Genomic DNA, 15,789 nt, shown 5'->3' with positions numbered 1-15,789 from the left:
GTATTTACATCCATACTTCTACTCTGATTTCTTTTGGTTGATTAATTTTGACAGAATCCATTAAACTTTTCATTATAGCAGTTAAGAGTTTGGATGAGCTAACATTCTTTTATTTTCTCAGTACAAAGACAACATTATAATTTTTGGTGAAGTTGTAAGTATTTACAGTACAAGAATTAAGCAAGTTGCCATGCTATGGACACTGAATATATTTCTTTTTTGCAAAAACACATTTAATTTTGCCTAAGCTAATTATTGTCTCATTTTTGTCCATTTGCATAGTGTCACATGTACCATTTATTTATTTTTCCAAATTCTCTAACAGGTTTGCCAAATACTTTACAGTAATGTTCACAAACACTGCTAAACATCTGATTATTTATCATTTCTATGCTTTTATTTTCATCTGTTTTCTATCTCCTTCCTCTCTCCAGTTTTCCTTCATGCAATCCTTTGTGTTTTTCTGCTTTGCTTTGAACAGCTTTCTTTCTCAGCCTGATGAGTATCTACTACCCAGGGACTTGTTCACTTTTGTTTTGGAAATCCCCTCTCCTTAATTTTTTTGTTGCAAGGCTTTTCCTGTTCTGCTGAGATTCAACAATCAATGGTCTCCTAAGATAACACATTAAATGCAATGTATTTTTACTCTTTACATGTATGAAAATTTTACCCTCATAACTGATTGAAAGTTAGGCTGGATACATTATTTTAAGATGAGACTAATTTACCCTAACTATATTGAAAACACTGTGGATTGTTTCTGTGTCTGCAATTGTTCTTGAGAAGTTCAATGCCATATTTTCCTATTCCTTTGTATCTGACCTGTTTTTCTCATCTGAAGGTTTTCAGACTCTTTTTGGTACCCAGTGTTCTGACATTTTATATATATTTTATATATTTTCATATAAATTATATTTTTATGTAATTTATATATAACATCATTTTATATATATTTTTNAACCTCTAAACTAATTTTCTATCTCTTCATTCTTATTTTTGAGATCTTTGCCTGTTTATTTTCTTCCTACATGATGTTATTTTTCAACATTTTGAGCTATGCTTTTGCATACATTTATTTTGGTCATCACATTTTTCATTTTCAAAAAAACATTCTTCTTTGTTCCATTTTATATAATTCCCTTTTATAATGCAATGTGTTGTCTTTCTCATATTAATTATAGTTTTCATTGCCTTTTTCAAAACCAATGGGCCATAAGGTACAAATTAGGAATGGTTTCCTCAGTGATCATTTCTTGATGTACTTTAATTTGAAAGGTTTTATTTTAAAATATAAATAAACCTTACCTGAATGTTAAAATGTCTACTTATTTCATTCTATTTTTTATTTAACTATAAGACTTTTATTATCATACAATGTAAGTAGTAATACAAAATTGCAGTTATTTACATCATTTAATAAATTATGAATTACTTCTTCCATTTGCATGTATACTGTTTTGTAAATGATATCTTTGGTGTTCTGGTCACAAAATCACTGTTAATAAATTGAGATAAACTTTTAAGTTTCACTCCGTGTCTATATTTGGGTCATTGACAATATAGGATAATCAAATTTTCTTGCAGATTAGTGTTTGAATGGAATTATCGAAACTTCTATTTATAGAAAATCACAACTGTTGCATAGTATTTGTTTTTTTTGTGTGTTTTGTTGTTAAGTTGGGGACCATACCGCCACCAAAAACCATGCAGTATACCCCTTGGGATAAAAGGGCAGTATATATTTGCCATTTGCTGCAGTTTGCTGGAAGTCTGCAGTGGTTTGTGCCAAATGTATTGCAGACGCTGCAGCAGCAATAATGTATTCATGCTGTGTACAACTACATTTCAACAGGAACAGTTTCTAGATGTGTTTAGTCAACTTTTCGCCTTTGCAAGGAACATAAATATAGATTGCTTCATATACTATGCACATCCATCAAATTTGGAATACAATGGACCCTTATAAATGGTAATGAAAAAATCCATGAGTGTGATGCAAAATAGAATAATGTAAGTTTTATTCATTAAAATTTGAAATCTGACAGGTAACCTCTGAAGTAGTTGTTGTCTGGATGTAGACTGTCTACTTAGTTCATGCTACAACCTATTAGCCAAGAGATTCAACAAGTCAAAAATGCTCCATGTAATATCTAAAGCTAAATGTAATGAAAGGTGAGGTTAGGACCACCTAAATAAAGATCAGTGTGATTCTTTAGATGGTTACTGCAGCTTAAGTTTATATAGCATTAGAGCTTTATACTGGGTAATAATGGATAGATTTTAATTACTATCATTATAAATATTTTCTTTTTTAAAAAGTGTAGTATAGACTTCCAGGCTCCCCCTTGCATTTTTTTCTCCCCTCTCCCAAAGCAATAGACATGTTAACTAGGTAGAGTGCAATTCACCTAAAGATTACACTTTCAAACCTCCATGGCAGCTAAATTGTCCACATGACTAAGTTTTTAACCAATGGAGTGTAAGTAAAAATGGTATGTGTGATTTTCAAGTGTTGCCTAGGAAGAGATGATCCACATTATCCTCCATTTCCCCTTTTTGCTAACTGCAATGTCAGCACAGGGGAGAGATGTTTTATACAACTCAGGCAAGAACAGCACTTTACAAACTATGGATCCCTTGATGAAGCTATGCAGTGCAGTCAACAAACAAACTCAACTTTTGCACAGACAAGAAATAAAATGCTTATTTTGAGGTCTTTCACACAATCTTGCTTGGACTACCATGTCATAACTAATCTCTCCCATTCTTATAGTCACTTATGAAATTAGGGGACTTCTTGTATTTTCATCTTACTATGTTTGGAATTGATTTTTTTTTATGTGTGTGTGTATTTGTTACCCTTATAACATTATGACACAGCCATAGCTTTTCCTCTCTCAATCCCATAAGACATAACTAGTATACTACACTTTAGTACCACTGGGTTCTTTGAACAAAATAAGAATATTTTCCTCCTGGCATTTTTGCGCTTGCTATCCCCACTACCTGGAATATTATTCTCACAGATATATTAAAAATATCATATATGATATTATGACTCATTTCGTTCTGGTCTCTGTTGAAATGTTACCTCTTCCAGATGTCTTCCCTTATCCTATTTCACATTAACTCCTTACTCTGCTTACGTGCAAGCAGCAAGGACATTAGACCGGAAACTGAGGAGCTGCTGAGATAGAAAATAGGGCATATCAGGGAGAAAGTCCTGGGGTGAAAGGAGTGATTTGGGGAAACCAAGCTTGGAGCACATGGACAGAAGTGGAGAAAAGAAGAATGTTAGGATAATCTCTGAGTATGTGGTATTTGAGGGATTGTCTCTTTATTTCTTCATGGTTGGCTGAATAATTAGTAGATTGGGTTATTTGCCCACATATGTAAAGGAGTAAGAGTGTACATTGAAACCAGAGAAACAGAGAGTACCAGCAGCAGTTAACAACCCAAATTTGGCACCCAACCGGCTTGGCACCTGAATGCCAAAGACAAACTTCTAGTCCACCCATCCCCATATTCCATCACAAGTACCACAGACAGGCAGGCAAAAAGAGAAGCTCAACACAAATATGAGAAAATAATCAGTAATCGTTGACAATTAAAAAAAACTGATATCATAAAACAGACCCCAAACTCAACATCTGTCTTAATAAAACAGAAAAATAAATTTATATATTACAATATATTTTATACTAGAAATACATTTATGANCTACCATGTATAATTGAGAAAAAAAAAAACTAGAAATGCTGGATATCATAGAGAAGGCATATACCAACTAGAACAAAGTAGACAGGGCATTCATTGCTCAGTTTTAAGTTTTAAGATAGAGATTTAAATTCCAAGTCTGGGAGCACCTACGTGGCTCAGTCAGTTAAGTGTCCAACTTTGGCTCAGGTCATGTTACGGCTTGGTCATGATCTTATGGCTTGTGAGTTCAAGCCCTGCATTGGGCTCTGTGCTGACAGCTCTGAGCGTGGAGCCTGCTTCATATTCTGTGTTTTCTTCTCTCTCTGCCCCTCCCCCACTCACATTATGCCTCTCTCTCAAAAATAAATAAAACACTTAAAAAAGTAAAAAAAAAATCAATTCCAAGTATGGGGAAATTATTTTATGTTTTTATAATGTTTTAAATTTATTTTTGAGACAGCAAGAGAGCACCAGTGGGGGAGGGGCAGGGAGTGAGGGCCCAGAGGATCCCAAGCAGGCTCTGTACTGACAGCAGAGACCCAGATATGTGGCTTGAACTCACAAACCAGGAAATCATGACCTGAGCCACAGTGGACACCTAACTGACTGAGCACACCTAGGACAAAGGCTTTAAAGACAAACATATTTGATTTTAGTTGAAAGGGAAGACTGTTCTTGGTTTCATAAGCTGAGTTTTAACTATAAGAAGCAAAGTAGGAAGGACTGAAAAAAAACTGCCATGGAGCATGACTATAGAAAGAGGAAGCTCCAGAGGAAGAGGTCTAGTGTTTATTGGCTGGTAAATTCCTAAGTGACTATCTCTATAGTACCTCCTGTGGGCCAAATCCCAATGTGCATGCAGGTGGATATATGGGTGCAAGTGTATTTGATAAAGATGATCATTCTGCACTAAGAACTCTCAAAATGTAATTATACAGAGTAGCAGGGATTTGGCTTCACACTTCCAAATCCAGAGAGGATGCAAACTTCTTAGAGATGCTTAGAGAACAGTGGAGGGGGGTATGGGGCTAGACAGATCATCTGAAGAGAAATGTCATTTAGTGAAAGCAAGTAGGCAAGTAGCTAAGAAATTCAGAGATGCCCTCCTTCCGACTTTCCTACCACCACCAATGGTAGAGGGACTAAGATATTGAAAGGGCAAAGGAAGAGGATGTAGAGTCTGGAATATGGGATAAGAACTCTAGTGACACGAGACAACAGCAACTGATGCCAGTGCAGAGCATGACCATATGTCTGGCAGTGAAGATTAGTAAAAAGGGAAGATGGCATTCAGAGCAGATTGCACTTCCCTGACACACATATATGCCTCTGTAACACTTTCAGTTGTATAGCAGAAACTCCTCTAGTTTAAGCAGATTAAATTACATTCACATTCTGTTTTATAGCTACAACTGACATAGATATTAAAATTTAATTCTTAATTTAAATAGAATTATGAATATTTTAAGAGCAAAATAAATGTAACATTTCATAAATAAATATTTTACTTTTTCAGTATTTTATTTTTATAATTTTACTATATAAATTCCTTATTTTGACTCATCTCTCACCTGACTGGAGGATTTCAAGCAATTAAAATACTGATACAAAGGTGATGCTTTCAGAGTGCTGATATATTTTAAGATGTCTTTTTTATTGCCAACACAGGTGAATGACAATCTGACCGGCTAAAGGTTTTGATTTGCACTCTCACCCTTTAGCTTTGTACACTGCTCCATTGTCAATATCTGAAGTTGCTGAAGAGAAGTGTAAGGTAAAACTATTTCTTTTTCTTTGTAAGATACCTGCTTATTGTAGTTGAATGCTTATGAGATAAGCTAAATGTAAATTTAAAGACTAATAGAATTTGTGATTCTCAGGCTTTGCAATTTTTTTCTGACAAGTAGACCTCAGTGAGTCCCTTTGGAGGTGCAGATTTTGTTATCTTTTGTTTCAGAAAAGTATTCTTTCATTAATATTTTGAATTTCTTTCTTGTTTACTAGCTCAGTTCTCTTCTTTAGGCATACCAATAATCTTTGTGTTGGTTATGTGCTATCTTTTTCACCAATTACCTTTTATTTGCTTTCCAGAGTATTACATGATTTTCTGAAATCTTTACTGCATACCATGATTTGATCCGAATGTTGACTGCATTCTTTCTGTACTTCGGTTCATTTATAAGTTCTGTTGTATCTTTATTGTTCCCGTTAATTTTTTTTCCTTCTTCTGCTTTAATATATTTTATCTAATTTATTATCATAACTTCTATTTCATAAAATCTGTTTTCCTCAATGTCCTTAACTGCAAACTATTTCTTTTTAAATATGTTTTTGTCAATTTTTCGTGAAGTCCTATTTTTTTTTTCTGTTTACTTATGGTTAAGCAGGGTAAATTCTATTTACATCTATATACCACCTCCTTGACTCTCTTTATATTTATCTGTTCATTCAATGCACATATATTTATTGAGGGTCTACTTTGTACCAGGCACTATTGTTCACCCCAGATGTATAAAGGTTAACAAGACAGACAACAAACCAGCCATCTAAGAGGTTATATTATAAGAAGAAAACTTAGGCAATATGATAAAAAATACATAGGATGATGTTTAACATCAGTAAAGACTATGGAAAAAATGACATGTGGGAATGTAGTAAATCATGATTGTAAAACATGCATATTTAGCTAATATTAGGTAAAACTTTCCTGAAGATGTCAGAAACTGAGTTATAAATTCAGTGTTTAGTATTTTGATTTCCTATTGAGGGTCCAAGGAACTGGGGCCTCAAGCAACGCAGTCTAGTTTATCTTATTTTTTTAATCATTAGATTTGTTCTATTAGACCAGGAATGTCTTGTCCCATTGATGGTAAGTTACCCTGAAATGAAGACTGTTCTTTCTATTGTGACTGGCCTAGTTATTTTGCTGAAAACTAAAATGAGAGAGATTCACATAATTAGTAAAAGTTATGTATATCATAGTCCAAATATTATTTAGCTCTGTATAGTTATTTCTAATAAGCGTACCTCTAACTCTCATTTTTTTCTCATTAAAAGACCAGGTTAGATAATAAATGTTCTTCTAGACATGGCTGATTTGATGACTTAAAGAAGTATGGGTCTTTTACATTCTATCACAAAGTCCACTTTTATTTTTAGTCTTCATCTGTTAGAACCTAAAGGTAGAATTTTCTAATTTATTCCTCCTAACATTGCTTCATGCTCATGAACAACTGAGTCATACATTGGTTATCAGCATCCTTCCTTAAGTTGGTTCAGAATTGCTCGGTATCAAGTGGGTTTTCACTCAAATTTATGGCAGGAAGTTGAGTTCTTTACTGGTTTTGGAATAGATAATATTTTTGTTTCCAGTTGGACCTTTCTGTTGTTAAATTCTTCAGTTTTAAAGAGGGTTATTTGCTAACATATACTTATTCCAAAAACTTTACCATGTTTGTTGAAAGTCCTCCCTTTCAGTGCTCTTCATTGTGCATTTAGATTATTTGTTTTATTTTACACTTTACATACATGTCACTTATATGTTACATATATGTGCCATATGTCTTATACATATGTTATTCTAATATTTACTTCCCAAGTCTATCTATTGGTCATATAGGAAGAAATAAAACACAACAGCATTGTCCTGCCTTTATAAAAAAAAAAAAACTGATTTATTTGTTCTATCTGTTTCAATATGCTATAGGAAAAAACAAAAAAGACCCAGAAGACATGAACATTTTATGGTAATATATTTAGTTCAATAAATTCCCACCATCTTTCAACACTACTAAATATTATAGATACATGTATGCATACTGCAAAAGAATTACAGCACTCAATCACTATATATTCTGCAGGGAGATATAAAGAAAATATAAGGGGAGACTGATTAGGAGAAAAAAAATATGCTTTGGTTTTCTGTACTCTTAGCACTGCAAAACTTGTCACATATATATTAAATACAATGAGCAAACCCAAGATTCTTCACATTTCTCTTGCCTCCAGAAATGGGTTAACTTTCCACTATTAATAACACAGAAAATATTCTCTACAGAATCCTGATATGCTCTAACACTGAGAATATCACCTATATTATTTAGTCCTTTGTAATATTTCAGAGCAGTGATTTCAGGCAAAAATAAATAAATAAAACCAAAAGGGTTACTAAAACAGAAGAGTAAAAAGAGAACCCTTAAGTAACTACGCTTTGTTTACAATGGGCCACCATCAAATTGCAGGGCTTGCAACACAAGATGATCTACTGCTATAGAGAAATAATTCTTTAAAATCCCTAATTAAAGGGGCACCTGGGTGGCTCAGTTTGTTAAGCTTCCGACTTCGGCTCAGGTCATGATCTCACCGTTCGTGGGTTCGAGCCCTACGTTGGGCTCTGTGCTGACAGCTCAGAGCCTGGAGCCTGCTTCAGATTCTGTGTCACCCTCTCTCTCTGCCCCTCCCTTGCTCATGCTCTCTCTCTCTCTCTTTCAAAAATAAACATTAAAAATTTTTTTTAAAAATCCCTAATTATATATATTTTATCTTATACTAAAAATGTTGTATAGTTTGTGTTTTTCATAAGAAGTTAATACAGTAGAACACAGTGTTAATTTATGAATGATTAAACGAGTCCAAAAGTCTTAGAGGTTACATGGTCAGACATTTTTACTAACAGAGTGCATAATGAAGAGAAAAAATGGTTATCACTGGATGCAGATCAAACTGACTCTCCATCCTCCATTGAATTGCATTTACATCTTTGCAAAAATCACTTTGTAGTACTTGTGTGGGCCTATTATCAGTATCACATTGTCCTGATCATTGTAGCTATAAAATAGGCCGTAATATCAGATTTCTTTCACTTTATTATTTTAGCTATAGTAGAGATTGTATCTTTCTATATTCATTTTAGAATCAGCTTGTCTATATCTACAAAATATCTTGCAAGGATTTTGATAAAAACTGCATTAAACTTATAGATCAAATAGGGGAAAAGTGACATCTTTAATATGAATATTCCAATCTATGAACACAGTATTAATCTTTTTCTCTCAAAAAATTTCCATGAATATTATTGAAATAATATACTGAATTAATATGAATATTATTCACATAATATGGTAACAAACAGAAACTTGGCCTTATTAATTTAGATTTCTATTTCTCTTTTTCCCCACTACTTTTTTCATCATTTCCCCTATGAGTTGCATTTGAATTAATTTTTAGTTTTCTTAAAAACCACCTATAATTGAAGTATAATTGACATACAAAAAGCTGTACATATTTCATGCATATAGTTTAATGAGTTTGGAGATATGTATACACCCATGAAACAATCACAATATATAAAACTTTGTTCACTTGGCTATTACTCCTTACTATTCCATACTCCCAAACTCTAGCAACCACCATACATTTTCTGCTTCTATGAGTCTATTTTATGTTCTTTATATAATGGTATCATGTAGTATTTGCTCTTCTGTGTCTGGCTTATTTCACTTAGCGTAATATCCTTCAGGTTCATCCCACATTGTCATAAATGGCAGTATTTTCTTCTTTAAGTCAGTATAATATAACATTGCATACATCACATTTTCTTTACTCATTCATTCACCAAAGGACATTTAAGTTGCCTCCATGTCTTGGCTATTGTAAATAATGCTACAATGAACATAAGAGTGCAGACATCTCTTTGAGAATGTGACTTTAGTTTTATTGGGTATATGCTCACAAGTGATATTGTTGGATTATAAGGTAGTTCTACTTTTAAGTTTTTGAGGAATCTCCATACTGTTTTCCACAGTGGCTGCACCAATTTACATTTTCACTAACAGCATACAAGGGTTCCCTTTCTTCCATATCCTTGTTAATTTAACATTTATCTTTATATACTTCACATATATTTTACATATATATGAGTTTATACATGTTTAATTTATATATAATATATAAATTGATATTTACTATATATATTCATATTACTATATACAGTCATTCTAACACATGTGAGGTGATATCTCATTGTGGTTTTGATTTGCATTTGCCTGATGATAAGTGATGTTGAGCAAATTTTCATATACTTGTTGGCCATTTGTATGCCTTCTTTGGAGAAATGTCTATTAAGTTCCTTTGTATGTGTTTAAATTGGATTATTTACCTTTTGCTATTCAGTTGTAGGAGTTCTTTGCATTTTTTGGATATTAACCCTTTATTGGATATAGGTTTTGCAAATATTGTCTCATTCTGTAGGTTGCCTTTCATATTGCGATGGTTCCCTTTGCTGTGTGGAAGCTTTTAAGTTTCATGTAATCCTATTAGTCTATTTTTGCTTTTGTTACCTGTGCCTTTGGTGTTTTATCTAAAAAATCACTCCCAAGCCAGTGATAAGAAGGTTTTTCCCTAAGTTTTCTTCAAGAAGTTTTATGGTTTTAGGTCTTACATTTAGGATTTTAATCCATTTTGAAGGGTGCCTGGGAGACTTAGTTGGTTAAGCCTCTGACTCTTGATTTTGCCTCAGGTCACAATCTTACTGTATGTGAGACTAAGCCCTTGATAGGGTTCTGCACTGACAGTGTAGAACCTGCTTGGGATTCACTCTCCTTCCCGCTCTCTCTGCTCCTTGCCCTCCCCCTCAAAATAGAAAAATACAATTTAAAAAAAAGTTTTAATCCATTTTGAGTTTATTTTTGTGTATGGTGTAATAAAGGTTAATTTCATTATTTTGCATGTGGATAGTCAGTTGTTTGGTTTTTTTTTGAGAGAGAGGCTCACTGCAAGCAGAGGAGGGGCAGAGAAAGAGAGAAAGAGGGTGAGACAGAATCAGAAGCAGGCTCTAGGCTCTGAGCTGTCAGCACAGAGCCTGACTTGGAGCTTGAACTCACAAAACGTGAGATCATGACCTGAGCCAAAGTAAGACACTTAACTGACTGAGCCACTCAGGCACCTCCCTAGTTGTTTTTTAAGATCACTTATTGAAGACACCGCCTTTCCCCATTGTGTATTCTTGGCTCTCTTATTGAAAATCAGGTGACTACATAGGCATGGCTTTGTTTCTGGGCTCTCTAGTTTGTTTCCATTGGCCTATATACTTGTTTTTATATCTGTATCTGTTTTGCTTACTGTAGTTTTGTACTATATTTGAAATTAGAAAGTGTCATGCCTCCAGCTTTGTTTTTCTTGCTCAAATTGCTTTGGCTATGCAGAATGCTTTTGGTTCCAAAAGAATTTCAAAATTTCTTTTTTCCTGCAAAAATTCCATTGTGGTTTTGATAGAAATTGTACTGCATATCTAGATTGCTTTGGGTACAGTAGACATTTAATGAATAATTATTCTAATCCAGTAACAGTGTATTTTTCTAATTTAAAATGTCTTTTATCAGTGTTTTATAATTTTTGGTATATAAATCTTTCATTTCCTTTGTTAAGTTTATTCCTAATTATTTTATTCTTTTTTAATATTAATGTAAATAAGGTTGTTTCCTTGATTTCCTTTTCCAATTGTTCATTGCTAGTTTGTATAAATACAACTGAGTTAATATATTGGTTTTGTATCCAATATTGGTTTTGTAACTTTTCTAAAATTATTATTTCTTTGTGTGGAGTCTTAAGATTTTCTATATAAAAGATCATGTCATCTGCAAACAAAGATGATTTTACTTCTTCCTTTCTGATTTGGATGACTTTTACTTATTTTTCTTGCCTAATTGCTCTGGCTAGCACTTCCAACACTATGTTGAAGTGGCGAGAGAGGGCATCTTTCCCTTGTTACAGATGTTAAAGAAAAACAAAGTTTTTAACCATGAATATGATAGCTGTGGCCTTTATTGTGTTGATGTAAGTTTCTCTATAACTTATTTTTTGAGAGTTTTTATCATGAAAGGGTGCTGAATTCTGTCAAACAGTTTTCTGCATCTATTTATATTATAATGCTATTTTACACTTTGTTCTGTTAATGTGGTATTATCACATTGATTAATTATTCCATGTTGAGTGACACTTTCATCCCAGGGAAAAATCTTACCTAATCATGGTATATGATCCTTTTAACATGCTGTTGAATTAGATTTGCTAGTATTTTGTTGAAATTTTTGCTTCTATGCTTATCAGGGAGATTGACTTATAGTTTTCTTTTCCTTTGGTATCTGTTTAGCTTTGGCATCAGGGTAATGTTGGCCTCATAACATGACTTCAGATGTGGTTCTTTTTCTATTTTTTTTAAAGAGTTTAAGAAATTTTGGTAATAATAATTTAAACATTTGGTGGAATTAATCTGTGAAACTGGTCCACGTCTTTTCTTTGTTGAGAGGTTTTGATTACTGATTCAATCTTCTTGTTGAGAGGTTTTGATTACTGATTCAATCTTCTTATTTCTTACTGGTCTCTTCAAGCTTTTTATTTCTTCTTCATTCAGTCTTGGTATACTGTATGTTTCTAGGAAACTATTCATTTTTCTAGGTTATTCAGGTTGTTGGCATATAATTGTTCATAACAGTTTCTTGTAATTTTTTAAAATTTCTAAAGCATCCGTTGAAATGTCTTCTCCATTTCTGTTACTATTTATTTGAGTCTTTCTCCTTTTTTAGTCTTGCTAAGATTTTGTTTATCTTTTAAAAAATCAACTTAGTTTCATTAATTTTTTGTATTATTTTGGAATTTTCTATTTCATTTCTTTCTTTTTTTGAATGTATTTTATTTCATTTATTTCTGCTGTAATCTTTATTATTGCTCCCTTTCTGCTTATTTTGGTGTAGGTTGGTTTTTTATCTTGTTTCTTGAGGTATAAATTTAGGTTGTTTATTTGAGATCTTATTTTTAAATGTAGGTGTTTATTGTTGTGAACTTGCTTCTTATGGGTTTTGCTATATCACATATTTTGGGCATGTTGAATTTTCATTTTCATTTGTTTTGAGATATTTTCTAATTTCAATTTTGATTTCTTCTTAGATTCAGTGGTTGTTTAAGGATGTTTGGTTGGGGCACCTAGGTTGTGTCCGATTTCATCTCAGGTCATGATCTCACAGTTTGTGGGTTCAAGCCTTGCATTGGACTCTGTGCTGACAGCTCAGAGCCTGGAGCCTGCTTTGGATTCCGTGTCTCCCTCTCTCTCTGCCTGACACCTCCCCCCCACTTCTGTGCTCTCTCTCTCTTTCAAAAATAAATAAACATTTAATTGCCACATATTTGTGATTTTTCCACTATTCCTTCTATTGATTTCTAGTTTCACTCTATACTTGGAATAATATCAATATTTGTACATTTATTAAGATTTGTTTTTTAACCTAGCATGTGACCTATCCTGAAGAATGTTCCATGTTTCCTTGAGAAGTATGTATATACTGATGCTGTTGGATAGAATACTCTGCTTCTTTTACGTACATTTGGTCTACAGTGTTTTTCATATCTATTGTCTTTTTATGATTTTCTGTCTGGATGTTTTATCCATTATTGAAAATGGGATATGGAAGACTCCTACTGTTGCTGTCTGTTTCTCTTTTAGATATGACATTATTGCTTTGTATATGCTCTGATTTGGGTACATACTTATTTATAATTGTTGTAAGTTCCTGTTCAATGAACTCTTTTATCATATAGTGACCATCTTTGTCTTTTATGACTGTTATTTACATAAATTCTACTTTATCTGGTATAAATATAGCCACCCATGCTTTCTGCCAGTTATCATTTGCTGAGCTATCTTTTCACTTTTAGATTATACACATATACACTTAAGTCTAAAGTGAGTCTTTTGGAGAAAGCATCTTGCCTTTTTATGCAATCATCCACTCCATGTCTTTTGATTGTGAAATTTAATTCATTTACATTAAAAGCAATTATTGATGGGTAAGGATTTACTATTCCCATTTCTTACATTGTTTTCTGTTATGTAGGTATTTTGTTTCTCCTTTCCTCTCTTGCTGTCTTCCTTGGTGATTTGCTGATTGCTTTTGTATTGATATAGTTTGATTCCTTTCTATTTTCTTTTGTGTATCTTCTTTAGGGGTGTGTGTGTGTGTGTGTGTGTGTGTGTGTGTGTGTGTGTTTGTGGTTACCATGAAGCTTACATAAACATCTGATACTTAGAACAGTCTATTTTAAGCTTTCAAAAGATCTAGATAAGTAATTCTCTAAGTACTCTCAAAGCCATTGGCACGCTTATTGTGGTTCCTGTCTCAATGTATTTACAGTGTTTGCTTATTTTATATTTTCATCTAGGCTGAGAGATTCTTAAAAGAAGAGCTTTTGCCTTGTTTTCTTGATCTCTCTAATGGCTGGAGCATAATATGCATTTAGTGTTTCTTGAATACACAAGTTATTTCTTGCAATTAATGGGGTTTTACAATCTTATAAAATACTTTACTTATTATCTTACTTGTTATCTCAATTACTATCTCAATCTTGCACTAATTGTAAGAATTAGATTGCTTTACTCTAATATCACAGCAAAGGAACTAAAGTTCAGATAGTTTCAGTGTCTTGTTCATCCTCACAAAACTTACAATGATATACTGTTTTCCTAATCTAAGGCAATGCATTTTGTGTTCATATTTACTTTGAGACGAGAAAGATACACAAATATTTTATAATCTGTACAATCTGGTTTTTCAACAAGAAGAAGGAAAAAAGAGACTTAAATCAATTAGAAAACTCATATGATTAACATGCTTCCTGCACCCTAGTTAATGGCCTCTATCTGGAAAATGGGAACATTGGTAAAGAAAGCTGTCAGCACCATTGTTAAATTATTTTCTATTCCCAATCCACTCTATTTAAAATGGAAAATCTCCTTATGAGAGAAGGAAAAAAAAATGAGGTATTGACTTATGTTATGCTTTCTTATTTAAGATTATGTCAATATAATGCCACAGATAATAGTAAAACACATATTTCATTTATATTCATAATTGAAATCTCTCATCTGAATTTTGGTGAACAACTGGGTGGTCATTAACAACAGAACACTTGCTGTCCTGAAATATTAAGAAATCATAAGAAAATTCACTTTCTTTGATGAAAAATGTGCTAGAACTGAATTGTTGATTTGAGGTAATATTTGCAATGTCCCAGGCTCATCCAAATTAACTGAATGTTTGACCTGAATCTGGGTGCTGACACAGCCTAAGAGGAATGAATGCTGCTTGATTATGATGAAATCAAAGCAATGAGCTAAAGTTTTTTTTTTATCCTTTTTAGACAACATTTTAACTAAAACAAATATAACCCATTATATAATATATGAAACTGTGGTCTGCAAGTTTTCCAGCAATAACCAAACTAAAATCCTTTGTAAGGGGTCAGAGAACCCTACATTGAAACCAAACAAATCTTTGAACAAGCTATAAATAGATACAAAAGTTATAAACATATTTAAAAGATAAAAGACTTGAACAGAAATAAACTACTATAGCTTTAACATTTTCAAGTAATATCTTTCAAAATACTACATCTTTATCTGGGTTAAATCTCAACATAATAATATAATCTTTAAATGATGTATAAGAGAGCAACCATGAAGTACAGAATGGGTGTTTGCTATAATTAATAATTGAATAATTATCTTTATAAAATTTCTCAAAACTTTTCATTACTGTGTATACTTAACTTTCATCTGAATGACTTTTATGAACTCATAAATCATTACTTGTTCTTAATTAAGTTTTAAAAAATTTTTAATGTTTTATTTATTTTTGAGAGAGAGAGAGAGACAGAGCATGAGTAGGGGAGGGGCAGAGAAGGAGACACAGAATCCAAAGCAAGCTCGAGGCTCTGAAATGTCAACACAGAGCCCAATGTTAGCTCCAACTCACAAACCACAAGATCACGACCTAATCTGAAGTAGGATGCTCAACTTACTGAGCAACTCTGGCACCCCTCCGCCACTAACTTTTAAAAATTTTCTTTTAAATCTGTTCACTTGCCATCATAGCCCAAAGTCAAGCTTCATTCCCAGTGTCTTCCTTTTTTTCTGTATTCCCTTTTAACTTCCAAGTACTAATCTAGCCTGATACTTCCAGGTATTTTAACATATCTTTTCTCTATCACCACATTTCCTCTTAATTCAGTTTCTTATCACTTGTTAGCTAAAACTCCATC

This window comes from Crocuta crocuta, unplaced genomic scaffold, assembly GCF_008692635.1.
Source record: "Crocuta crocuta isolate KB4526 unplaced genomic scaffold, BGI_CrCroc_1.0 scaffold342, whole genome shotgun sequence".
Lineage (NCBI taxonomy): Eukaryota > Metazoa > Chordata > Mammalia > Carnivora > Hyaenidae > Crocuta > Crocuta crocuta.
This window is presented reverse-complemented; position numbering follows the sequence as displayed.